Here is a 25,853-nt window from a genome sequence, read left to right as displayed (position 1 = left end):
ATAACTCCATGGAAACAGGCAGGTTTAATGGACTGGGTTCAGTGGCTTTCCATTCCTTTCCTACTGAATCTGCTGAAAGAAATGAAGAGCCAGCCAAGCCAGCAGACCCGACTGAAGGTTTTCAGCATTACAGGTGGGCGCTTTTGGAACTGGTCCTTCCTTCCCCCTTCCCTACTGAGGTCTCCATTACTGGAAGCAATCCATTATGTTTGCATGCATTTCATCCAGATGGGAGTGCAAGTGTGTCAGTAGGCAGGGTAGAGCGCCGAGACGATCTGGATAAAGGAAAGAAGCTTGTGATAAGCAGATAAGCAAGAATAAAAACATGCCGAAATCTCCGAGCGCTTACACAATCCCTCTGGGCAGCACTGCACCCCAGCTAGATTATTTTCTCAGGTTAACAAGCAAGTGAATTATAACACTGACTTAAATGCTTACTGATGTGTATGATCTCCAAGGCTTAGAGCATCACCTGCCAGTCTCACACCACAACTGCAAATAAGAAGGAATCTGACGCAGGGCCGAGGTGGCCGTGGTGGTGCCAGTCCCAATGGCCACCATCCCTGTCCCCGAGCTCGGAGCCCAGTGCCCACCAGGGACCAGGACCATCCTCAAGGCAGAGCAGTGGGCACGCAGAGGTTGGAGTGGCTTCCTGTGAGCGTGGCAGGTGGAAGATGAAACCACAGGTTATCTGAAACTTTGACATTTAATCCAAGCCCCAAAATAACGGGTTTATTATGCTGCCCTTACATAAGCTTCTTTGAAAGTCAAACGAAACACAGCTTTTTTTTCTCCTTCTTCTTTTTCCCTTTTTTTTTTGAAACAGCATCTGTGTCTTTGCTTGGGATTAGGGATGTAATTGTGCAGGATGACACAGGCTTCTTAGGCACGTCACCCTTGCCCACACACTCAAGTGCAGTCACTGAGGACGAATGTGGCTGCTGGAACCCGTGAGGTACTCACAGTTCCTTCAAGGAAGGAATTCATTTCAGCTCGACAAGGAAAGTTCTGAAGCGAATCAATACAGGATGAAGTGCATAATGTATGGAAATTACGTTTTAATAAAAACCACGGGCAGGTTTGCAGCTCAAACCGCGCTCTGTTTCCCTCGCCCGCCTCTCCCGTTGCCTTTTCCATCCCTCACCGTCCTGCCCCTACCTCTGCACAAACACATCCCGACCACCACACTCGGCCTGACAAAACCAAGCCAGCCCGGCTCCTACAGCACGTTTGTTCTGCAGGCGACCGCTTCATTAACAACGAGGTATGCCACGGCTCACAAAGTAATTAAACAGCAGCCACTCCCCCCGAAATTGCGATAAAACATCGCAGCCACTTAACCCTTTCGCTGTGCCCAACCCAGGGTACAACGCTGTGTAAACCACGAGCATCACCACCCCTGTGGAGACGGGCACCAGCTCTCCTCGGGGCCGGGCTGGGATCAGCTCTGCCTCCCAAATTCCGTGCCTCCCACGCCATCTGAAGCTGATTTTTGCCGAGAACCCCCCCGCCCAGCTGTTCCTGCAAAGTTGGGGCAAGTATTGTTCAATACATTATTATTATTTTTTTTTCCCTAGGCGTTCTCAGCCGCCTGCGGAGCCTGGCCAGCAGTGTGGAGAGAGCTTGCTAAGGAAGAGGGAGAGGAGGAAGGGTTTATAGAAAAAGAAAAAGAAAAAAAAAAAAGAAGAAAAAAAGAGGCAAAAAAAAGCAAGGTTTTGCAGGCACAGAGAACTCCAACTCCACCCCGGCTCACAGGCAGCGCCGCTTGTTGCACGCAGCCCCGCGTATAAAGTGCTTTTGTTTCATTTTTAATACACAAAGCCTGCTTGTCCTTTCCTGCCGCTCCTCCCCTTTGCCACCCACTTGTATCCGATCCCAATGGCACCCCTGCCAAGAGAATTAGGGAGTGCTCCCTGCTAAATGGCAGCCTTTGTGTGACCGCAAGACGGCTGGTACTATCTCACCGAAACAAAAGCAGAAGCCATTTGCCTAATTCTTATTAATCTCAGTTGCCTGCGCCACGCAGCATTAAAATAGGGGAAAAAAAAAAAAAAGGAAAAAGGAAAAAAAAAGCCTTTAAACATGTTGTCCTGCAGTATATAAAAGTGCATCAAGAAGCGATCCTGACACTCGCCTGAATTACCCGCTCACAAGCAAGTAGCTACAGTTTTACAGTCAACTACACACTTTATTAAACAAACAGAAAAGAAACAGGAAATTTCCCCTTGCCTGGAAAATGTTGCCTCCACATTCTTCTTCTTATTAAAAACCACACATGGCAGTGGAGGAGTAGGGAGGGAGGAGGAAGGGGGGGAACCCACACACGATAAAATACTACCACTTTTCAGTGCGTTGCCTCTCCTTTCGTCTACGAGGGGGTATCTTCAAACAAGCGATCCCGCGGCCCACAGCTGCAACATCTCAAGACAAATGTCCCTTTGAACACGGAGGGAAAAGAAAAGGCTTTTGTCCTGAGCCCCAGAAGAATGGTCTGAAATTGCGAGAGGAGTTACAGTCACCTCTGCGCGGCTCCCAACTCTTCAGAGCACTCCCTCCAGACTTTGCCGAAGCTTTTAACTAATCGTAGTTCTTTCCCAGCCCTTGAATAAAATCATGTGAGTGCCAGCCAAAAAATCTTATGCTATGCACACTAAAGGGTTTGTATATGTCACAGTTGCTTTTCCCCCTTCCACTCCCCTCCTCCTATTGACTTGCACATACGACGGGGTGGTTTTTTTTTTTCCGAGTTGTCTCAAATGGATTTAATCTGTGCCACGCTGCGTTTTATGTTTGTTTGGGTTTTTTTTTTTTTTGTGTGCGTGGCTTTTTTGGTTTTTTTTTCCAACTTAAAAATGAAACATGCCTTTCTTTCCATGCAGAGCGTGGCTCCAGAGAAAGGCTGATAGCCTTGAGCAGCAGCACCTCGAAAACAAACACAAAGCACTGGGGGAAAGCAAGGCTGTGCTGATCTCAGCTGCACCCAGAAACCAAGGGCCAAATTCTTTCCTGATGTGTGAATAAACTGATTTTCGGCATCAGAAATGACATTTGATTGCTGGCAGGATTCACATCTTCTTCGACACGTCCATCTCCTGGTCTTGCCCAGTTTGTCCCAAATAGATAAAATGAGTCCCACGTCACTGCTTGAGGGAATGGCTGGAGTGTTGTCAGGGAAGGTTTAGGTTGGGTATCAGAGAAAGGTTCTTCCCCAGAGGGTGCAGGCACTGCCCAGGCTCCCCAGGGAATGGGCACTGCCCCGAGGCTGCCAGAGCTCCAGGAGTTTGGACAAAGCTCCCAGGGATGCACAGGATGCGATTGTTGTGGTGTCTGCTCAGGGAGAAGGGTTGGACTCAATGATCCTTGTGGGTCCCTTCCAACTCAGGATATTTTATGACTTTATAACTGTCATCCCAATGCCACAGTCTGTCAGGAGTCTGTAGGACACTGTGCTGTGTATGTGGAGAATGAGTGCAGGCTGTCCCTGTGCAGTGCCCCATCTCCAGAGCACGGCTTGGAGCAGTTGTTGGAGCAGTTGTTTTTCCCTCTTTCCAGTTGCCATTATCACCGCCAGCAGCGCCAACAGCTACAGACAATCCCCATCCAAGAAAAGAGAAAAAAATCTGCACCTCACTCCTGTTCAACACCATCAGCACTGCCTCTCCACAGGGTCATTCTGTGCCCATTTTATCACCATCCTGCTGGTTCCAGCAGCATCATCCCGAGGCACACGCAGCCCGCTGCAGGCAGGGTCCTGCTCACCCTGCCGGGAGCTTTGGGATGCCCAGGGCAGGAATAAGGAGAACAAAGGTTTATTACTTGGAGTTGGTGCTGACTTGTAACACTGGCATCAAAAGACCTGTCAGTCTCTGACTACAGGACGAGGGGATTTAGGCACATCTTTCTCTTGAACATAAACTCTTGCTTAAACACTTGAAATTCCCCAGAGATTTGCCGTCCCAGCCATCACTCTGCATTACAAGGTGGAGAGCCAAGCTCCCAGTGTGCCTTTCCAGGGTCCCCACTCCCTGCAAGCAGAAGGGTGAGTGGCAAAGGTGCCACTGAGTGATTCTGTGAGGATGGAGCCGTTTTGGGAAAGCACTGTGGTGCTGCAGGACCCAGAGGACCAACTTCCTCCACCACACTGTGCTCACCAGTGACGCTCTTTCTTTCACTCAACTTTCCCTGGTAAAAAATGCTTCTCATAATGAATGCATATGCAAAAATGAAATAGGGCACAAGTCTTACCTCTTAGAAAGAAGGGGAAAAAACCCAAACAGATATTGACTGTTTTTTCTGGCTACAAATACAACTTCCAGCCCACTGGAAAAACCCTCAGGTTCACGGCAGTCCCCCCTGGTGAGGGAAATCATGTTTCAGAGAAACTCCTGAGCTCCAGAGAGATGGGCAAAGAGGCATCAAGGCCCATTAATTAATTAATTAATCCTGCCCTGCTGGAAAGGGAAAAATTTGTACCTGCTGTTGGGAAGAGACTGTGCAAAGCCCTGACCTCTCCCGCACGTTTCCTCCAGTCAGCACACGACTGGGTTTTGGCCAGTTCCCTTTGTAGGTAACTTTTCTGGGCTTCCTTGAAGAAAATATTTTTTAAAAATCATAGCAAGTTGCCATATAAAACAATGTCCTTATTAGCTGATCCAAGCACCGTGGCTACGGTCCCCAGCTGAACTACGGACACGGCAGCCACAGAGAAATGCTCAGCTAAAATAGAAATACACGTGGTTATTTTCTTATTCTTATCTGGATTCCTGCAGGAACACACACCAGAAACACCTCCTTTGGTGTCCCCCCATGAAAGCACTGGGATACCCTGCTGACGCCCTGGGGATGCAGCCCTGGGGCACGAAAGCCAAACACAAGCTTTGCAAAACTCTGAAATTCCCTCTGGGCTGAACTGAATCTCAGCCAGGAGCACTGCACAGACAGCTGCAGGACATGAGCTGGTGTTAACGCAATCAAGGAGTAACAGGAGAGTAATGCATGGCCTCTGCTATATATCAAAATTTGGGTGTTTGGGTTATTCCCACTTCGTCACGTTGGTAAATCCAACCTGAGCACCAAACACCAAGGAGTGACTTCAGGAGGAGCTAAACGAGGTCTGACACGAAACTCCAAATGGTCACACAAGGTGATGGGAGACGGGTGCCCGAGGGACGCGCTGGCCCAGGGGCCATGCAGAGCCCCTGAGGAAGGGGAGGGCAGAGCAGGGCATGGATGGGATGGGATGGCAAACCCAGGGAGGCAGTGGGAGCTGCCAGGGCACGGGAGAGGCAGAGCAGATGGGAGAGGCCATATGGGGTGGTGAGCGAGGGATGCTACCAAGAAAGCTAAAAGAAGCACCTGGGAGAGAAACTGCTTGCTCAGAGCAGCTCAGACTCCTGTATTCTTTTTCTTTGTTTGGTTTTGTTGGGTTATTTTCTGTTGTGTTTGGGTTTTGGTTGGTATTTTTTTCTTCTTTTTTTGGGTAAGAGAGAGATGGGAGAAAGGAGAAAAGCTCAGTTGGGGTTTGTTTGCTGGTTATGATTCAGACACCATACAGATCCTCAAACTGTCCCACTGCCCAGGGCTGAGCTTTGCAGCTCATATTAAAAAAAAAAAAAAAAAAAAAAACACGGAGAAGGTAGTGAAAAAAAAACCCCAATAAATTCTCCTTGAGTATGCTCCATAACTGAGCCCAGTGCTGGAAACAAATTGTATTCCTGGCGCTCAGTGGGCATCGTTCCTGATATTATCCAGCACTGTCTCCTGTGCTGCACTTCAGCTGCAGGATATATCCTTTCTTTTTCATGGGTGGGACGCTCACCTCTGAGCCCCACATTCCAGCCATACAGCATCATGCACCAGGGACAACATCCCATGCCAGCTCTCCTTTGGGTCCCTCCCTGTCCTCTTTATCCCTTTATCTTTTTCCCTTCCATCCAAATGGAAACCAATTACGGCAGTAAAAAACAAATGGGCTGCGCCAGGAAACGGACAGCTTTCATTGTTTTGGTTTTTGGTTGGTTTTTTTAGGGTTTTTTTTTTTTTTTTTTTTGATTGAAAAGATAAAATAAATAAACCCAAGGAGAAGGATGCTGCTGCCAGGGGAAAGCTGCTGATATCGGCCATCTGGGCAGGAGGCTGCTCAAACTTCAAATTGCCCCGAGGGATGCCGAGGCTGTAAAGACGTTTTGGAATATGAGAGATTGAAATCAAGGCTAAAGATGAGCCGGTGACAGCCCTGGCATGGGGAACAGCCTGGAATTCTGCTGCCTGAGACCCCCACCAGAGCAGCAGTGGGGCTGTCCACAACACACCAGCACTGAGGGGTGCAAACTTGGCTTTAGCACACAGACAGACCTCTGACGGTCAGGTTTAGACTGGAAATTCCCTCAAATTAAAACAAACAAACAAAAAAAGGTAAAGTATTAAAGCAAGCACTTGGATCCAGTTTTGGGAAGCGGAGAGGATTCAATCCCACCAGCTGTCCATGTGCCACCAGCACCTTTGGAACTTGTATTTGCACATTGATAATGAGAGAGTCTGAGTGGAAAACAAAGAAAAGGCCGTGTTGGGAGCTAGCTGTAGGAATCAAACGATGCTGTTAACCACTGATCTTAGTCCTTCCCCCTGTGCTGGACAGAAAGTGCTCCGGATCTTTTAAGCGACAGGGCTTCCTCTGAGCATCTCTGCTTTGCTGCTGGCATTCCTGAGGTCTGCTGGAGGTTTCGATCCCAGAAGAGGCTCGAGACAACACTGGAGGAGTTTCTGTCTCTGGAGAGACAGGACTGCCTTGCTGTGGTGGGAGCCTGGAGAGCCTTTTGGAAAACAAATCCTCATCTCCACGTCCACCTGTAGCTGTTGTCATCTCAAGTCACTCATTTCCAGCCAGAAGGGACAACAACCCCCCAAGGATCCAGCCCAGGCTTTGCCCCACACTTTTTCCATATGGGCACTGTGGGAGCCTTCAGTGAGAGCCCACCTTGACTTCAGGAGCCTCCGCAGAGCAATTCCTGGCCAAGCACAGAGTGCCAAAAACAACTGGCAGCTCCCTCAGCTCCTCCTGCAGACGGGCCAGGGAGCAGCCAAAGCCCTGGCCTGGGGCAAGGGGTGACTCCAATCCTCCAAATCCACCTGGACACCTGCAGCACCTTCGTTCCAAGGGCTAAAAGGCCACGAGCAGTGAGTGCTGTGCCAGGCAGCCAGGACACTGCGGTGGGCTGTGAGCCCTGTGGGGCACACCAGGAGCACAGAGGTTGTCCCTGGGCTGTCCCTGAGCCCTGTGGGGCACACCAGGAGCACAGAGGTTGTCCCTGGGCTGTCCCTGAGCCCTGTGGGGCACACCAGGAGCACAGAAGTTGTCCCTGAGCCCCGTGAGCCACGCTGTGTGTGCCAACAGGGGCTCCTCCACAGCCTGTGCGAAGCCCGCTGGCCCCTGCAGGGAGAACAGGTCCTGCCAAGGCCTCGTCCCTTCTAAGACCTCCTAAAATAGCTGCTGGGCGCTGGCCAAGAGCACAGGCCCAGCTGGAACCGTCTGTTCAGTGACCCCACTGCAAGGTCACCCCTCCTGCAGCCCGGCCAGCTCAGCCCACAGCGGGAACGCCGCAGCCGAGGCCGCCGGACCTTTCTCCTCTCTCCCATCCCCACCCCTCTTCCACGGCAAAGATCCAGAGAAGGAGCCCTCATGTTCACGCTGCTCCTGCTTTTTCGTGTCCTGGTTTCTTGCTTCACTTTTTTCCCCGTTTCTTTGCCCATGCCAGTGCGCACCCGCAGCTCCTCTGCGCTCTCCCATCGCTCCTCGAGGAATCTGAGATCAATTCCTCCAAAGTGCAGGGAGGATGGCGAAGTGTGCGAGCAGGAGAATAACCCTGCAAGGTCCTGGCAGGTGCTGAATGCCTGCAAATCCCCCTCATTTCCCTGAGATAAACACCCTCATTTCCCTGTAGCACCGGATTATAACTAAGCGAGGAAAAAAACCCCCCTAAATACCAACATTCAAAAGCACTTAACTACAACCTACTTGCTATTAAAGTTGATTTACTTTTACAACAAAAGCTTTACAGGTCTATCACAGGATTTTATCATGGTTGCACTTTAAAAAACAAACAAACAGGGCACACTTTACATTGCTGTTGACACTTACAGCAGCTCAGAACCATAAAAACAGAGCAAACAAAGCTCCTGGCTTGGCAGTGACCACCAAACCCCAGCTGCTCTCCTTTGGATCCTGCAAGGAACAGTTTAAGGAGGGAGGCTGATCACCTTGTGGGGCTCAGAGCCACCTGGCCTGGCTGAAGGTGTCCCTGCTCACGGCAGAGGATTGGACTGAACAACCCTTAAAGGGCCCTTCCGACCCCAACCATTCAATGATTCCATGGACTCCGATATTTTCTGGTTTAACTAATATGGAAAAACGCTGGTTGCACCTCGGGCAGGATTTCCCAAGCATGACTGCATTAAGAAGACAGAGCTCTGCGTGTGATAGCCTTGAAAAAAATATTGAAGAGAAAATCACTCCTGCTCCAACCCATGTTCCCTAACTAATATATTTGATTATTTTCAATACTGCTGTAAAGCTGTCTCCGGATATACATCAGGAGAATGATGAAGGATCCCACACTGTGCTTGCAGCCACATTCCCAGGGGAGCATTTTCTGCTGGGAAGTTTGACAGGAATGGGGTGACACGGGGTCCAGCAGCATCTCCTGGCCTGACAACTTCTCTCTGAGCCACCTGCAAGGCTGCTCACTCTGCTAGGGAAATAAAAAACAAACTAACCAATCCAAAACCCACCCTGAGAAACCTCAACCTCTTTATCCAGCTCCTCAGAAAAAAGATTTTAGAGATGCCACACAATACAGCCCTTTTTAGCTATCTGTGCCCTCGAGCCATGCATTAATACAGCTGAGACTAAGCTGGATTGAGGGAATTTTAAATTGGTGTGCTGGATGATGTAGAAGGCTATCAAAAATAAAAAATAAAAAAAAAAAAGAGAGAGAGAAAAAGCCCACTCAAAAAATGAAAAAAGGAAACAACACAAAACTGAATTGTAGGCTGGAGATTTCATGAGGTCAGGGTGAGCATGCAAAACCTCTCACTGGAAAGGTTATTAATAAAAATAATGTCTTATCTCCTGGAATAGAGAAATTGCCTTGATTAATAACAATACACTGATTATTTACAAACTCACACATCTCAGAACATTATCATTTAACCATTCTTTTTAGACTGAGGACAAAAAAGTGGTATTCAGAGCAGGGAACTCTGCACATTAAACTCACCCTTCTTAACCCTTCTGACTTTGCAGCTCTGTAGAGCCTCCCTGGCTGCTCACCAATAACTCCTGTGTGCTGGGGGCACCCTGAGGGTGCAAAGGGCCTTGTGGGGATCTCAGCAAGAAATGAGAGTGTGACCACAGGTATGGAGCTTCTGCACAAAACGAGGCTAAATGCAGAAATTTTGACTTCATAAGATCACGGAGTCATCAAAGAGCTTGAAAATCATGGAGTCCAACAGTTCCCAGCACTGCCAAAGCCACCACTAACCCACGTCCCCAAGTGCCACATCCACATGGCTCCTAAACCCCCCCAGGGATGGGGACTCCACCACTGCCCTGGGCAGCCCTTTGGTACACAGATGTCATGGTCCTATGGACAAAAAAGTGTCTTTTGTAATTCAGGGCTATTAAATCTCTGTTGAAAATGTTCAAATCAAATTAAACCAAATGAGAGCCTGTTTGTTGTTTTTTTTTTTCTTTTTTCCTTTTTTGTAAGTTGCTGTTAAATTCAGTTCTTTCAACTACCCGCTGAACCTTTTGAAAATTAAATTTATTTTATTTTTAATGCAATGTGAAGTTGCGGGGATCTGAGGAAAAGCATGTGGTCCCAGAAGCACGTGGGGTTTTTCCTAACCATGCACATTATCTCCCCCTGCAAACCTTGTCTGGCTTCAGTTTTCCGAGCTGAATAAAGATAACAAGGAGTTCAATGATTAACTTTCCCATTCTCTGCTTTCCCTCTTTATCAGCCTTTTCCTGGCCACTAGCATTCCTGCCTGGCTGCAAAACATGGACTTGCAGGTCTGGACCAGAGCCTGTGGACCCAGCCAGGGCTGGAACCAGCCAAAACTCACCCAAAAATTCTCCAATGACATCTGGGATGTGATTTCTCTCGGCACAGTGGACAGAAGCTCTGAGTAGGGTCCCAGGAGGAGGCTGAGTTGCTTCTGGCCACCCCACCTCCCCTTCTCAGTCTTCTCAAAGCTTTTGGAGGCTGAAGCAAACCCCTCCAGGTCTGTCCAGCCGGGCTGTTCCTGGGGCTTGGATGCACAGCCTGCACTCGGAATGGGTGAGAACATACCTAACATTTTTCCTTATCCCTGACCCTAAAACGTTCTGTGGATTAGTGATAATCCCCAGCCACACATTTCACATCTTAAATTGAAACGGGACGGGGCGATGCTGACTGAAAAGCGTCACCAACGCTGTGACACCAAAGTGCCCCCTCACCCTGTGACCTTCCATGGGTCAGCACAAGTGATGCTCACCCCATCAAGGGTTTCCACGTGGGGTTTTCCTCTGCGCCCAGGGTGGGCTGGAGTCAAAGCAAGGTTAAACTCTCATCATTTTGTAAATCCTTCCCCTGAAGCTGCTTCATGTCCCACTCTCCCACCCCAGCCCTGAGCCCGGTCAGCTGCATGCCAGTGCCTTCTGGTTTATGGAAAACCATGTTCAACGTCCAAATATTGCACAGATCCTTGAATGATAGAGCTTATAACCTCCATAATTTACCATCAGTGTTTAAAATAGTATCACTAATAAGTAATTGTAGTCGAAACATTTATCTTAAACCAGAGCTATTTAAACGACGATAATCTAGAACAATCTTTGCTAATCTGCTCCATCTTTGAGCAAAAGAAAACACACACTCCCTGGATTTTTGTACTGAAACAAAAAATGAGCATTGGCAGGTCAAGCAAAATCATCTTCAAATACAAATCAACCTTTTCTCCTTGTGAGCCAGAGTAGCCCAAGGGATAACGGCACGATCACGCTCCTGATGTATTTATACAGCACATTTCATCTTCATTAATCCAGATAACACACTGGCACATTCTTATTTTCCAATTCCAAGAATGACGAGCTCTTCCTGTGCTATGGCAGTTCAACACCCACCTCTGCCCCAAGCACTTGGGTCTGAGCTCCAGGGGTGTCTCCTGCCCTCCCACTGCCTTGGGAAGGGGCTGTGGTGCTGCAGCCCCAGCTCGTCCCAGTTCCAGGCTGCCCTCGAAGTCCACCACACTCCTCTGGCCACAGCCAGGGGCTTTAAGGACCTCCTGAAGCAGCCCTGTCCTTGCCCCCGTGGCTTTTCTCATGGGGGTTACCACAGCAATGTAACAAGAGCTAAAGGAGACAGCTCAGGATGCTCAACAAAGAATCCCTGCTCAGATCTGTATTTTCTCTCTGTTTTTCACGAGCTGATGTTTTGGCCAACAACCTTCACATTTAAGGTGTCTTATTTTCATGTGCATGCCAAGGATTGCTACAGTGCAGCTCCCACAGCTGCTGGGAGGCATTTCCTGCAGGCATCCTCAGCACACTGAGAGACAAATAAAATCCAAACTGTAGAGAAACTGACTGCTCTTGAAACCACGTTAACTCTAATGGGCTGAAAATGTCTTCATTTTTATGTCTCTTCACTATCACAGTGCTGATGTAGGTAAGCACAGGATATAGGTTTGTCTTATAATGTATGCCCAAGATAGTGAAAAATATTTCACATTTGCCTACAGTTATAAAACTGTAAATCACACTGAACAATATCACTGCAGTAAGCTCTTTTCCCCTAACCACTTTCTATATTTTATTGGTTCAATAAAACCCATCACCTATCAACCCAAGAGCCGTACTTATACACCTTATGGTGAGTCTCGATTAATTTATTTAGGCTTAAAACTGTGCCATGAACCCACCAAAGTGAGGTATGGCAAGAGGAACTGATCAGGTTTATTTTCTTTGTTGTGAATAAGATTAGGGAAGGGAGGGAAAGGGGTCTTGCACTGAAACTTCAGAAAGTTGACAAGGTTTCCTGCCTTGCAGAAGGCAGAAGGCAGTTGGCAAAGGAGCTGATACATCCCACCCCTGCCTGTTTATACACTTGATTAGATCGTACAGGTTAGAAAACAAACCAAATCAAAATGAGTGTGTTGAGAAAACTCCCTGTGATCTCGAAAAAGAGGCTCCTGCAGCAACAACAATCCTACATTTGTGCCTCTGTCTGAGGGGGTCCCAAAGCCCCCCAAGAGCTGCCACTGACACAAAACCACCCTGCTGGCTGTAATCAACAGGTTCAGGGGACGAGGCAAAGAGGGGAAGTAAGACATGGTGCTCATCAAGACACCCAGATAAATGAGCATTTCACAGCTTCACGCAGTTTTCATCGTTCGTTCCACAAACACCCAAGAGATAATTGTACAGCAGTCAGTGTAATCGAGTCCTCTAATTAATACCTTTGGTAATACAAAGAAAAACCCAATATTGTGAAAAATAACCCCAGAGCACATGGCCAGCTGACTTTCCCAAGAATATTTCAGAATCCAGTGGTGGTTTTTTAATCACCACCCTTCCTATTCGGTGGGATTACTTTTAGCAAGTTGTCCCAAATCTCTCCCTGATTCTCAGCCCAACACGAGTCGTCTTCCTTGACCTGCTGTCCTCTCTCTGCAAGAAGATAAAATTTGTCTCCCTGAAGCCCTCATCCTTTGGAAGGAAAAAGGAAGGTGATTCTTCTGCAGAAATTTACTAGAAGTTGCTCTCAACATAAAATCAGGATTTTAAAATGGTTTGGGTTGGAAGGGACTTTAAAGTCCATCCCAATTCTACCCCCTGCCATGGACAGGGACACCTTCCACTGTCCAGGCTGCTCCAGCCTGGCCTTGGACACTTCCAGGGATCCAGGGGCAGCCACAGCTTCTCTGGGCACCCTGTGCCAGGACCTGCCCACCCTCACACGACAGAATTTCTTCCCAATATTTACCCTGAACTGACTTTCCTTCAGCTTAAAAACCAACCGAGAGATCCCCTATAAAAAGAGGCGCAGATTTGTCAGAGTGTAGAAATGACTCCCTGAGTTTACCAAAACAAGCTATTTTGTTGCTCCTGGGAAGAAGCAGACCTTGAGAGAGGTGCAGACCCATCTCAGTGCCTTGCTCGAGGTCTTGCCAACTGACACTGAGGGTTTCCATGACTTTTTTTTTTTTGATTTGTGTGTAATACAAGGGTCACAATCTTTGAAGAACTCCTCTTGCAGCTCTCACTGAATGACCAGGATGGATCTGCACCCAGAGCAGCCACGTTGTCCTCTCTGGGGGCCCTGCAGGAGGTGTGGGTGAGGATGCGGCACAGACAGCAACATCTCACCCCCCTCTGCCTCCTGACTTCAGAGTGAGCTGGGGAATGCTGCCAGCTGCCAGCAGGAGGGGCAGGGTGTGCAGGGGACATCCCTGGCATGTGCCTGCCTTCAAGCAATCGCCTCGTGACTGCTCCGCTGTTTCTGCCCCCGTCAGGCACAAAAAACAAAATCGCAGTTGCTGCTTCCTTGTGATTCACATGAGGAGTGCCTGGAGTCAATGGGTTCAGTGTGGGGATCATTCAAACCAGCTGTGGCCACTAAAAGAATCCATTCTTCAGTCCTGCGACCAGGCTTGCTAGAAAGTAGGGAGCAAATGTTCCACCCTAAATAGTTTTGGTCTGAGCACAAGAGAAGCTATTGGCAACAACAACATTGAGAGAAAGAATGTCTTAGCATCGGGCTCAGATGCCTTGCAAATGTATTTTGTATCCTCTACCCCAAATTGTATTTCTTTCTGCCTGGAACAGGCTACATGCTTTAATCAGCTCTGGAAGATTGCTGAGTGTCTTTATTTTGGCTAGCAGAGAGCTCCCTTCCGTATGGGACCTATCTGGGATGGAAAGCACATCGAGTGGGATGGAGAGCCCAACCCCAGCTGAGCACCAGGCCACCGTGGGCTCCACTGTGAAGCCAACTTGTGCAGGAGCCACAGAAGCACAAAATGGCTTGGATTGGAAGGGACTTTATTGCTCATCCAGTTTCAACTCCCTGAGGGACACCTTCCCCCCGACCACATTGCTCCAAGCCCTGTCCAGCCTGGCTCTGGACACTTCCAGGGATGGAGCAGCCACAGCTTCCTCGCCATCCTCACGGCAATGAACTTCTCCCCAATACTGAATCTAAACCCACCATCTTTCAGTTCAACAGTTCCCTCTGGGTGACCAACCAGGCCTGATCTGAGCATTTCCTCTGGGCTGACTGGCAAGAGCAGCCCTGACACGGTGCATATGTTCTGAATTCGATGCACTTCAGAAACAAAACGAGAAAAGAAGTTATTGTGCTGCACTGTGAAATACCAAAAGCACTGAACTGTGCTGCATGAACATGGCCTTGTCTCCAGGACTGTTGTCTAACCCCAGGCTGACAGGAGGAGCTGGCACACAGACACTGAGCAGTGCCCACATCCTTTCCTCACACCCCCAGGTACATTTGCACGGCACACGACCACACGAGAACGTGTGCGCATGAATGTCTCCACCCTCTCCATCCAGTTATCAGTGCAGCCTGAACTGGGGACAATGCTCACTAACAAAAGATACAAGGGAGGATAACAACTAGAAGATAAAGATTTGCATTTCTTAATGTCACAATACAAAGGAAACGATAAACCCCTGCAAGGCCAGTTTCTAATTTGGTCCTGATCCCAGCGGGTGTAGCTGTGTCAGCCCTGGCTGCCTCTCTGTCTCAGCCCCGGCCTCCTTTCCATCGGTCAGGACAAGCCTTTTCCCAAATCACAGCAGCTGGCTGGAGCAACCCTCCACATCCTCTTTCTTGCTACAACTTTCCCTTGGAGCATGATGATTTTTAAATCCTTCTAGGCTCAAAGCCCGGTAAGCAGTAAAGCCCAGCACAAAGTAATATTTATTTCTCGCAACTGTTTTTTTGGTTGGTTTTTTTTTTAAAAGTATACGAATCCAATAGAAAAAAAACCTCAGCAGCATTTGTCATAGCCAGAGGTGGATTTGAAGCTCTTATGAAGTGAATGTGCTGCCCACAGAGGTGCTTGATGCCTGGAGTTAAAGGAAGAGCCTGCCCTGAGCCAAAACTCCTGTCCTCCTCCAGCTGTAGTAAGGAGTGACTTCAATTCTTTTGGGGAGCTGGAAACTTCGGTATGGACAAAGAACTCAAATGAACAGCGACAATGGCTACAGAGTGATTTCCTTAATTAAAATTTTGGCTGTGTTCCTAAGGAGGAGGAAAACAATGCTACAGACTGCCAAGGCAAAGAGCAAGTAAAAGCTGTAGCACATGTAGCTTTGGAGGAAACACAAATGGGCTCTATCAGCCCCCCAGATCCTCCAAAACCATTTGCAATTATTAGGCTGAAAATCAAGCACAGTCTTGCTGCTGAATCAGAGCAGCACAGGCTTGTGAATATGACTTGGCCTTAATTAATACATTTTGACAAGGCTCAAAACACTCTCCAGGCAATTTAAGACACCGTAAAAAAAATAAGGAACTGACAGTTTTTGACCTCAAGATGTCAAATACAGAACTGCTGCCTAGCTGTGACGAGCTGTCACTCTGTCCCCTGGACATCCCCACTGTGGCTCTGCATTTCACAGGGTGGGCTGCAACCACCCAACGTGGTCCACGAGAGGCCTGGCACGTTCTGAGAGCATCAGTCAGCCCATCCTCAACAGCATCCGAGAATCCCTGTCAGCACAGCAGCAGTGCTGGGTGGTCTTCTCAGCCTCTGCCCTGCTTGCTGATGGAAGAAGTAACCAGGAAGGCTGTGTAGCTTTTTTAAACAGCAGACCAGATCCCAAGCACAACAAAGTCTCTAAGAAGAAACATTTCAGAGCATGTGCACCTCTCAAACCAGCACAGGCACAGACAGACTGCACAGAAAGGGGAAGAAAACCCTTTCCAGGGTTATCTGAACAGGTAGAGAAACTGTAGCTCTTCCCTGTGCTGGTCACAGGTGATCTGTCAATCTGACCAGCACCTGACACCTGTGATCAGAAAGAAGCCGATACCTGTTGTGCTGAGACAACTGAACATCCCTCAATGGAAATTCCAACGTCTGGTGCCAAAACAGCGCTCCCGGGGAAGAGGCAGCGTCTGGGGAGACTGGGAAGGCAAAGGGAGAAGCAAAGCCTCCTTGGCTGCAGCAGAAAAGCACCATGCTGATGCCTGTCCTCAGCACAGGACTCTGGCCAAGGAGAAACTGGGGTCATGGACGGTTTCCAGGGGTGCACTTGAGATGCTCTCACTGTAATTGAACGTGAAGCTGTGCCCTCCCAGAGCTGTGCACACTCCTCGGGGTGATGGGAGCCCCCCTGTCCAACTGAGCACGGGGGGTTTGGGTTTTCCTGCTTCCAACCAGCCACAGAAGGAAACAAAACATGACTGCCAGAGGTGAGGGAGGCTGAGGAGCACAGCTGTGGGCTGCAGGCAGAAGACCACAGAGCAATGGCAGCAGTAAGGTTGAGTTTTCAGAGCGTGGCTCCAAAAAGAAACCTCAGGACAGCGTCGCGATGCACTTCCAGGCAGGAGATGAAAAAGAATCATCCCAAACTTGACAGGAGAATATGGGTATCACTCCAGGAGATCTCCAAAGTTGCCTTACACTGACACCCAGGAGCTCCATGTGGCTTAACGTAAACCGTCAAAGCACAGGTCACACACACTGTTTACAAGAAAATTAATCTTAAAACGAAATCTTGGAATCAAGAGGGTTTTTGAAAAGAATTTAACTTGTTCTTTTGCCAAAGTATGATTGAAAATCTTTGCTCAGACCCCAAGGGCTCATGACCCACTTACCAAGCATGGCACTGCTGTATTTGGATGGACTTGAGTCAGAGTATTTCTAACTCCACGAAGGGGAGGAGCTGGAGGCAAACAAACAAAGTGTGTAACCGTGCCAGCTTGAGAGGGGAAGTGTACAAAAAACTTGGAACACAAACATTTCATGACTGTTATCAGCGCCATTCTTCCCAAGCATGGAATACTTTTCTAGAAACTGGCTCCCTTTAGGACACCCTCTGTCCCACTGCAGTATTTTGGGTGGATTACTGTTGCTGATTCCTCCTTCTTCTGCTTTCCTGCCTTCTTCCTTCCTCTCCCACTTCTCCAGGTGTGTTTGTGCTGGAGGAAAGCTGCTCCCCTGAACTCAGTGGGGCAGTTTCCAGCCCTGCCTACTCTCAGCACTGTGTGCAGCCTGGGCTTTCCAGCATCCCATAGTATGTGCTTCTTCAAAGAACCGTGGGGCTCGAAATGCCTTACGAACAGATCAAACAAACAAATAGGTAAGAGACATATTAACTCAGTGTGCCAAATAACTTCCCAGTGTGGAAGTAAAGGAAATTGGAGATTTCCCAGGAAATTGTCCAGAGTAAGGCCAGGTTCTCCCAGGCAGCATCACACAGAGGAATCCTGGCACCTGGCACAGGTGATCAATGAGCAAACCAAAAAACACCAAAAGCTGGGTGGGAATTGCATTGCCAACTCCTGTCTCCTTGAGTCCAGCTCAGAGAAAAGCCCAGTTTCTGAGCTAAGCACAAGTTACAAGATGTATTTACCACCAACTTTCCAAACTTCCTCCGAGAAGGACGAGGCAGTCAAATGGATCTGCTCTGAATTTCTTACAAACCCCCCACAGCTGCAAATCCTTGACAAGGTGATTTTTACTTAGCAAAGCGCCCGTTTTTCACCCTGAGCTCTGTCTCCCCTCTGACAAATATTTCTGTTTACAGTCTGGAGCTTTGTCATATCGAGCTGTGACCAAATTCATTATCTCCACACACTCCTGTTGTGTCAATATTACATGATTGCCGTTTCTCTTTCTCCTCCTGAACTGCTACCATGATTATTAACGCTGCAGTTTGCATTCACAAGTGATCTCCTTTGCTTTATTGTAGCCCATAGTGTCACAAATCCTAAAATGATCCCAAAATACTGATAGGCAGGCCAGTTCTGACATCTGCTAGCTCCAAGGATCTTCAAACTCCTCTGTCAAACAGCCAGCTCTGCCCTTCCTGCAGAACTCCATCCCTCCCTCTCCAGGGAGGCACCACTGGTCCCTTCCTGCTCCAATCACTTCTAACTCTGAAGCACTTTTCTGTTTCAGAAGCCCTGGACACTCCTTCCATCCACCTTACAGCTCTCTGCACACTTTCAGATTTCCACATTAACGCTCCAGACTTCGTGTAGCTCAGTCAAGTTTAAAGTCTCAGTGTTTGCTCTCTCCCAGCTACCACCCATGGAAGCACTTATGGAAACCATTTAGAATGCTCAAAAAGCCACAATAATTTATCAATTAATTTTGCACCCTCTCTACAGCAAAGCACAGGGGTCTGTATCCATGAATAATTTTCATTTCCTGAGTTATTATTTTTTGCTCGAGAGCATTGCACTGAGCTACCTGGGTTAGATCATGAACAGGAGCAAAAGCCAGCCTGACACCAGGCTAAGCAAACCAAAATTGGGATAAGTCGCTTAATCAGAATGAGAACAGGGAGATAATGGTTTTACATAAAAATGTCAGAAATTAATAAAAAAGAAACATTCAACATTCAATACCTCTTATAAACTGCAAATGTCCAAAGCAGAACAGCAGTTGTTAACACACAGCCAGTTCTGCACCTCAAAGACCACGCAAAAATAACCCAAAACTGAATTGCCAACAGCAAACTAAACAGTCAGCATCAGTGACGACTGGTACCACATCTAAAAGCAATTTCAGCTTTAATAATTCAACACAATTTAATCTGCTGGTGGTAGGAAAGGTGGAATTTGCTTTTTTCCAAAGGACGACGTGGATGGATATCCTATCTCTGTAAGGTACACCCCAACTTGTGGTAAGCGCTGGGCGTGAGGCCAAACACACAGAACACACACACAAAGCACACCGAACACACACACAAAGCCCTGGTGTTCTCTGGATCAGCTCCACAAACCACAGAAACCGAGATCAAACAAGAAATTCTCCGGCAGATTTAACATTTGAAACCACCCAACACCACCGATATTTATTTCACCCAGAAGACCTGACTAGAATTTTTTTTTTTTTCAGAAATTCTCCAACTTGCAAGGGTTTGGTGGAATTCCTTTTCATGCCTTGCTTCAGAGCCCGTTAGTATCAGCCCCAGTGCTAATGACCCAACTTGTGAACGTACAGAGGGAAAACAGAGCTTCATGAAATATTGATACACACTCGGAAATTTGACAATTATCTCCAGAGCTCCTTGGTAAAACCTGAAAGCAAATAAATAGCAAACATTTCCTGCACTCATTAAAACACTGAAAAACAGAGAAAGAAACCTACTCATTATCCATTTGACAAATCTATCCTATTATTTTTAATAATGCACAGGCTTCCAATGCATGAAACGTACAGCTTCTCCTGCTTAAGAAACCATTGGGTTTGTAGATCTAATTTTAAGAAATGCAATAGAAGTCAGTGATGTAGAGCTGGTTCCTTTTGCAGGAGAGAGTAGAAATCCTTCTCCTATTGAAATCAACGGCAAAATCACAATTTTTCGAGTGAACTTGACTCACTGCCCTACTTTGGTGAACTGCTCCTCCACAAAGATATTCCACAAAAATTGTAAATAATCCCTTTGTTGGCGTTTTTCATGCAAGCTTCAGAAACAGAGAACTGGAGTGAAAACCAGCTGATGAGTCAGAGCGTGGGGCTGCTGGCCCATGGGATGTACCTCTGGATCTTGCTTAGCTCACAGCAGTGGGATGATCCCCTGGCTCTCCCTCTGGCCAGAGCATGGTAGGGGAGATGCCACTCTGCTCCAAGGGAGCCTGGGCTTTTAGGACGAACAGCAAATACAGGGAACACCTTCCCTGCTGAATAAAAATGAGCCCCCAGGGGAAAACTTCCACTGCAGAGTGTGAGAAAGGTTGTTTGATGTTATTAGTAATCCTGGTTTGGGGACCTTTTAGCCCTGACTGCAGATGAAACAAGACCACATTCGCTGCAGACAAGAACGAAACGGAAATTTAAGACTCTTAAGCCAAATGTTTCAGCTGGTAAGATAACAGCTGCCACTTTTATGCAGGTCTACTCAACATGAGGGACAATTCAAAGATGAAGAAGGCTCAGATAGGAGAGATTACAGCAATTGCTGGTCAGGTGGGATAACTGAAGTGACATTTCAGCATTCCTGATTATTTCAGTGTCCCAGCAGGATGGTCTAGATACTGACAAGCTCTCTGCTGTCCACACTGAATCCTCTCTTTTATCCTTCATAATATTAATCAAGATTCTTTGCACTGACAAAACAAAACACACGCACTTGCATGAACTATTGCATTTCTTCAATGTTCATTTAAACCTTTCTAACAAAACACTCAGAAGATGGCAGAGAACAAAACAAATGCATGTGACATCTCCATTCCTGTTTTGGTTTTTTTTGTTGGTTTTTTTTCCACTCTGCAGGTAACAGTGAGAGACTCCAATAAGAGACTGGGCCATCCTAAAAAAGGCTGATAATCTATAGGGTCAGTAAGGGAATGTGTAGGAGGCAGCTCAGGGATTTGCAGTGTTTAGCACAAGTGTCAGGAAACGTGTTAAGGTTAAGAAGACCAGCAGGGAGTCAGGTGGGCACTGCCAGGTTCCTGCAACCCACCAAACCACACCTCCTGATGCTCCCTGGACGGAGGGAAGCCACCTGGAGATCCCACCTTCACATCTGGAAAATACATGCCAAATGTTTCCAGGACGCCTCAGTTCTGAACCTCTTTTTCTGACTTTTTCCATGGAAAGTATATCCTAAATTATTTCTTATCACTGTGTTTGCTGTCTAAACAAAGTCCCGTCTGCTTGTTTGCTCGCCAAGCTAGGAAATAATAAATTGCTCGATAACCAAAACAAGACACTTCTGGCAAACAATGAAGACTGCAGAAACACTGATCCAAATGGATAATGACTGAGACACTGGTTATATTTTTGAGATTTTTTTTCTCTCCCCATTTTCATGTCTATACATATCTGCATGCATAAATAAAACATGAGAATGCCATCTTGGCTGTTCATACCAGTATTTACCAAGGATCTCCACCCGCAGATAAACTCTGCATGTTTCCTTCTTATCGTGACAGCCTGCTCATGTCTCAGATCACAGAGCCTAAACCACCCTTTTCCCAGAGACTGTGATGCTTTCGGGAACTGCAGGAACAGTCCTGTGGTGCCACTTCTCCCAGCCTCTCCTTGCCTGACGCTGCTTTCATTTACAAGATGAGGCAAGAGGCCATGATCTCCCTTGGGCACACAGCATTTTCTCTGGCTGAGATTCCGGGAGGGAATGCTGCAGGTGGGAAAGGACCACTGTCCTCGACCCCTGACCCCACTGCTGGAGCAGCTGTTCCAGTGTGGAGCACAGCTCACACATCTGGTGGCCACGGTGCAGACACTCTTTGCAAATGAAAAAATGGAATTTATGCCTGACAAACGAGTTTAGGTCAAGGGCTTCCAAACTACTAAAGAACTGGAGCCAGCAGGCTGGGGGGTGAGAGGCAGCAGCCCCAGAGCTGAGAGGGTTCCCTGCTGAGGGGCAGGACAGGGGCTGTGCCACGGGACCCACGGTTAAGCCGATTGTTGTCCGGACACCCCCAGCCCCGGGGGAGAGGGCGGAGGAAGGAGAGCCGGGCACTAATCTGCTCCATCTGCTCTGCAGCAGCTAATTGGATTGAGGGTGCAGAAGGCAAGACCCCGCACTGGGCACTCAGAGCCTCCCTGAACAAAGCTGCTCCAGCAGTGCTGCCCAACACCCCTGCCCAAACCTTCCCCAGGGCACGGCTGCTCCAGCACCTCCCCACCGGTGGGGCAGAACCAAATGTTGGAAATACAACCCAAGAGAATCCCACTCCCAGAAGCATCACTTCATCTTAAACAAAACGCTGCCGAGAGCAGACAAAAAAGATTGAAAATTAACTTTCTTTCCCCAAAAGCCAGCAGGATGCTGTTAACGTCAGGTTTTATTTAGGTGTAAAAGTCAAAAGCTCGCCTGCCAGTTGCCATCTATAAACCTTACTAATACCAGTCCTACATCTGCAACATTTATTCTACATCAGTGGCTTAATGATGTTGGTCTTCTGCTTTTCAAGGATTCAGCTCAGCACCTTCTTTGCTTTTAGAAATAACAGGCAATTCAGTTGTGCAGCATTTTCATTAAACTGGGCTGCAGTGTGACGACATGAGAATGACAAGGAGAAGAAATATAAAAAATGTTTAATACAATAATAAGAAGAAACCTTTAAATTTTTTTTCCCCTCTGTGAACACGAAGTTTGTAGCTATGGAAACTACTTATGAGAAAGCTAAAAAAATGTCAGCAAATACAGTCAGGGAATGATCTGGATATATGAAAGTCCTAACAATGCTGGAGAACCAGAGACACGGGGTGAAAGGAAAGTGTAAATTGAAGATGACAACACTTGTGCATCTGACAACACATTCTCCTTTGACAGGCCAAATTCGTTTTTATTGCCATGGCACTAAAGTCAATGAATTGCAACTGGAATGAGTTTGACACTTTATATTGCTTTTGATAAAACCATTACAAAAAGCATATTTCAGCCTTTAAAGAAGTACTTTAAAAGCATATTCTCTGCCACCAATGAACTGTATGTGCAGACTGGCCAAGATAGTCAGTGCTATACCAAGATAATTAACAGCACATCTCTTGCACATCCTGTTTTTTAGCCCTTCATCCTGCTAAGGTGGGCAGTTGGGGTCCCTTCACTTTTAAGATCCACGCTCTCATGTGCTCAGCAGAGGGTGGTGAGGGTCCTTCTGAGCCTTTCAAAGGCTTTCACAAACTCCCTGGGAGTTTTCCAGCTCCATCCCTTATCATTTTGCATATTAGTGTTTTGATGCCGTGACCACTGGGACAGCAGACATGAGAAAGACCTGTCTGCTTATTTCAACCTGTATTTTTGTTATGATGCCAGTAAAAAACATGACTCCATGTTTTTGTTAGTGAGCGCAGTGCAGAGCTTACCTGGACTAACACACTAGCTGGGAACGGCACCAAGGACATGCTATGGTCTGTCAGGTCAATGTGCAAATTAAATCAGATTTATTCAGTGCATGGAGCTTCCCTTGGTGCTGTTTCAGTCCGGAATGTTAATTGAGCAGCCTTACATGGACACACTGTGATTCCATGCTGAGGTTTCTACAGAAAACACAGGCAAGAAAACCTGAAGTCGATTTCTGAGCTGTCCACTGTACTGGGCAAAGAATAAATCAACACCAGCAAATGCTCAGGAAATTTATATTTTATAGGAAATATCCCGTTAAACTTTGCCCATAGAAAGCCGTGGCAATTTAGCTTAAATTAATTAGGTTAAAAGAATTGATAGCTCACCAGAGTGGGCAAACGTCACTCTTTTAACCACCTTGGATGGTCTCTTTCAACCATCAAGGCTCTTGCTCCTGCCTAAGCCCTTTTCTCTTTGGGGGCTGCCTATGGGCAGAGTTTCACCCGACAACTATGCGTGGTTAACAGAGTTTTTATCTGTCACAGAGGGGGGAATACCAATAAAAGGCATCACAACGAGGCGTTAAAGAGTACAAGCAGAGCTGAGCTAATCACAGTGAAAGGCATTTCTAGACGGGCTCTAAGCTGATAAAAGAGAGGACGAGTCTCCTTGAGGCTGGAGAGAACAACTCGTCCAAAGAGGGCAGCTGCCCTCAGCCTGGCTTTCCCTGCTCAGGAAAAGGTCAGGCTTTCAACCAAATCTTATAGCCAAGTAATTTTTCTCTTGTTTCCTGATGATACCCACCTGATTCTACAGGGCAGCCCTGCTCCTCATCCCTGTGGGAAGCATCTTCCAGTTTGTGATAGTTCGCTTTCACATCTTCATGTGTAAACGAGAACCACCCAAGACACGTATTTGCAATGAATCACCATTTCTCATTTAAGCTCCATAAGCCCAGCATCAGAAACAGAAATCTGGACCAGCCCCTGTTTGGGAGAAGTCCAGGCTAGCTACAAAAATACAAGACTTCTCATCTGCCAACTATTTTACTACTAAAACATGGGGTTTAAAAAAAAAAATAAATTAAGTAATCTAACAAAAATACTAGCAAACATCATAAACGGAAGTCGGAAGATTTGGAGGCGGAGCTGCAGCAGTGTGATCAGTGACCGTGAGATACTGCTTGCCCTCACCAGCTTTGCTGACCTGGACTATTTATTTCCCTGCGCTGCCTCCCAGCTCAGCACGGGGCTGGCCACAATCCCGCTCTGGCTCAGCCCTCCTATTGCCACGTGTTTGTCACTCAGGCCTTGCAGGGCTTTCTTCCCGCTCGCCGCTGAGTTGACTTGGTGTGCTCACTACTGGTGATCGTGTGGATGGCGAGGCTGCAGGAGCGTTCCTGTCAGCTATTCCTGACAAGGTCTCAATGACATGGCGAGCAGCAGCCGTGCCAGGGCTGTGGCAGGGGAGTTCCTGGCATGGGAAGCCAGCTCATCTCCAGAGACGTCACTCTACCACCACAGCAAAAGGGTTTAAGGTGCTCATTCACCACCTTCTCTTCACACAACCCTGCAACTCCCAGGGAGGGCAACTTACCTAACTCATTACTAATTATTTTAAGAAAAGCGAAGCACTTGCAGCACTAAATCTCGGTGCTCCTTTTCCCTTATCTGACCACGCCAAAGAAAGAGGTCCATAAACATGTGGCACGTGCCTGTATTCCTGCCTGGGATCCTGCCTCTACCATCAGGATCCTGCCATCTACCATCTTCTCCAGGCAGGAGAAGACACCCTCCTCCTGCATGCCCTCTGTCCAAACTCCAAAGTGAAAAGCAGCTGTGCAGAATACACTCAGACGGTCAAACTCAGCACAAAATGACAAATGGGGTATTTAGGAACAACTCTGTAGGAAGACTACAATGCATAGCTCAACAAGACTTTAAAATAACCCAAAATGATCTGTTTTAAGGTCTTATTCATATAACAAGATTCAAAACATAACTGGGGTGTGACGTGCACTTTATAACCCTCTGCTGCCTGGGAAGACATTACCCTACACTGACAGAAAATATTTGCAGCCATTTGGAGACAGAGCTTGATACTGAATTTGCTTTCACCTTGTGACTCGAATATCCACAGCCAAAGCTACAGGCAAGAGAAGGCTCATCGCTCCTGAAAACGCATCCTGGCTCTTCCTGGCTGGCAAATACAATTTTCCTGGATTTATTCACATTTCTGACATCCACGCAAAGCTTTAAAACATCTCAACATATTTCTAACCTCAGCTTATCCCCTCATGGGTAAGTGTGAACACTCCTGCTCAACACAGCTCAAACATCTACAAACCACCACACACTTCCCCATTTTTAATCCCTCCATGTGCCATGTGCCTTACCTTGGCTTCTACTTTTAAAATACAGTTTAGCAGGAAGAAAACCTCTCAGGCTATTTGGAAAGGAAAAAGGGGAAATAAATAAAAATGAAGACAATTTTACAGGTCCTACTTCAGCTAAACCTTTCAGGGCCTTCAATGAGAAGATAATCTTTCTGTGATTATGGCCAAACCCTCTCGTTGCTTGGCAACACATAATTAAGGAATATGTTTTCAGATCCGCTTTGCAAGCTGGCCATTATCAGATGAAATTACTGGAGCAACAAATGTCATCCTCATGCAAATGAGATGGTCTTAGGCAAAAGAAGAAAAAAAAAAAAAAAGAGAGAGAGTTGAGTAGCAAGAAAGAGCTCAACAGCACAGAAACGCTGCTGGCTTCCCCTTGCTGTGCGCCGGTAATTT

At 47.3% G+C, this 25,853-nt stretch overlaps 1 protein-coding gene across 6 annotated transcripts in view; it reads right to left on the bottom strand.

Annotated features, from left to right (window-relative positions):
* Positions 1–25,853, bottom strand: part of CTBP2 (C-terminal binding protein 2) — a 135,408-nt gene that overhangs the window by 14,809 nt on the left and 94,746 nt on the right. The window contains exon 1 of one of the 6 annotated variants that reach the window (XM_066190746.1): positions 2,339–2,380. The exons of the other annotated variants lie outside the window; for them this stretch is intronic. The gene's annotated coding sequence lies outside the window, so the exon portion shown is untranslated. Of the gene's footprint in view, positions 1–2,338; positions 2,381–25,853 lie in introns of those variants that run through there. 6 annotated transcript variants of the gene reach the window in all.

Source organism: Chamaea fasciata, unplaced genomic scaffold (assembly GCF_029207755.1).
Source record: "Chamaea fasciata isolate MVZ Bird 193981 ecotype frontalis unplaced genomic scaffold, bChaFas1.0.hap1 SCAF_9, whole genome shotgun sequence".
Taxonomy (NCBI): Eukaryota; Metazoa; Chordata; class Aves; order Passeriformes; family Sylviidae; genus Chamaea; species Chamaea fasciata.
Note: the sequence above shows the minus strand (reverse complement) of the source record. Positions and strands in the feature narration are given on the sequence as shown.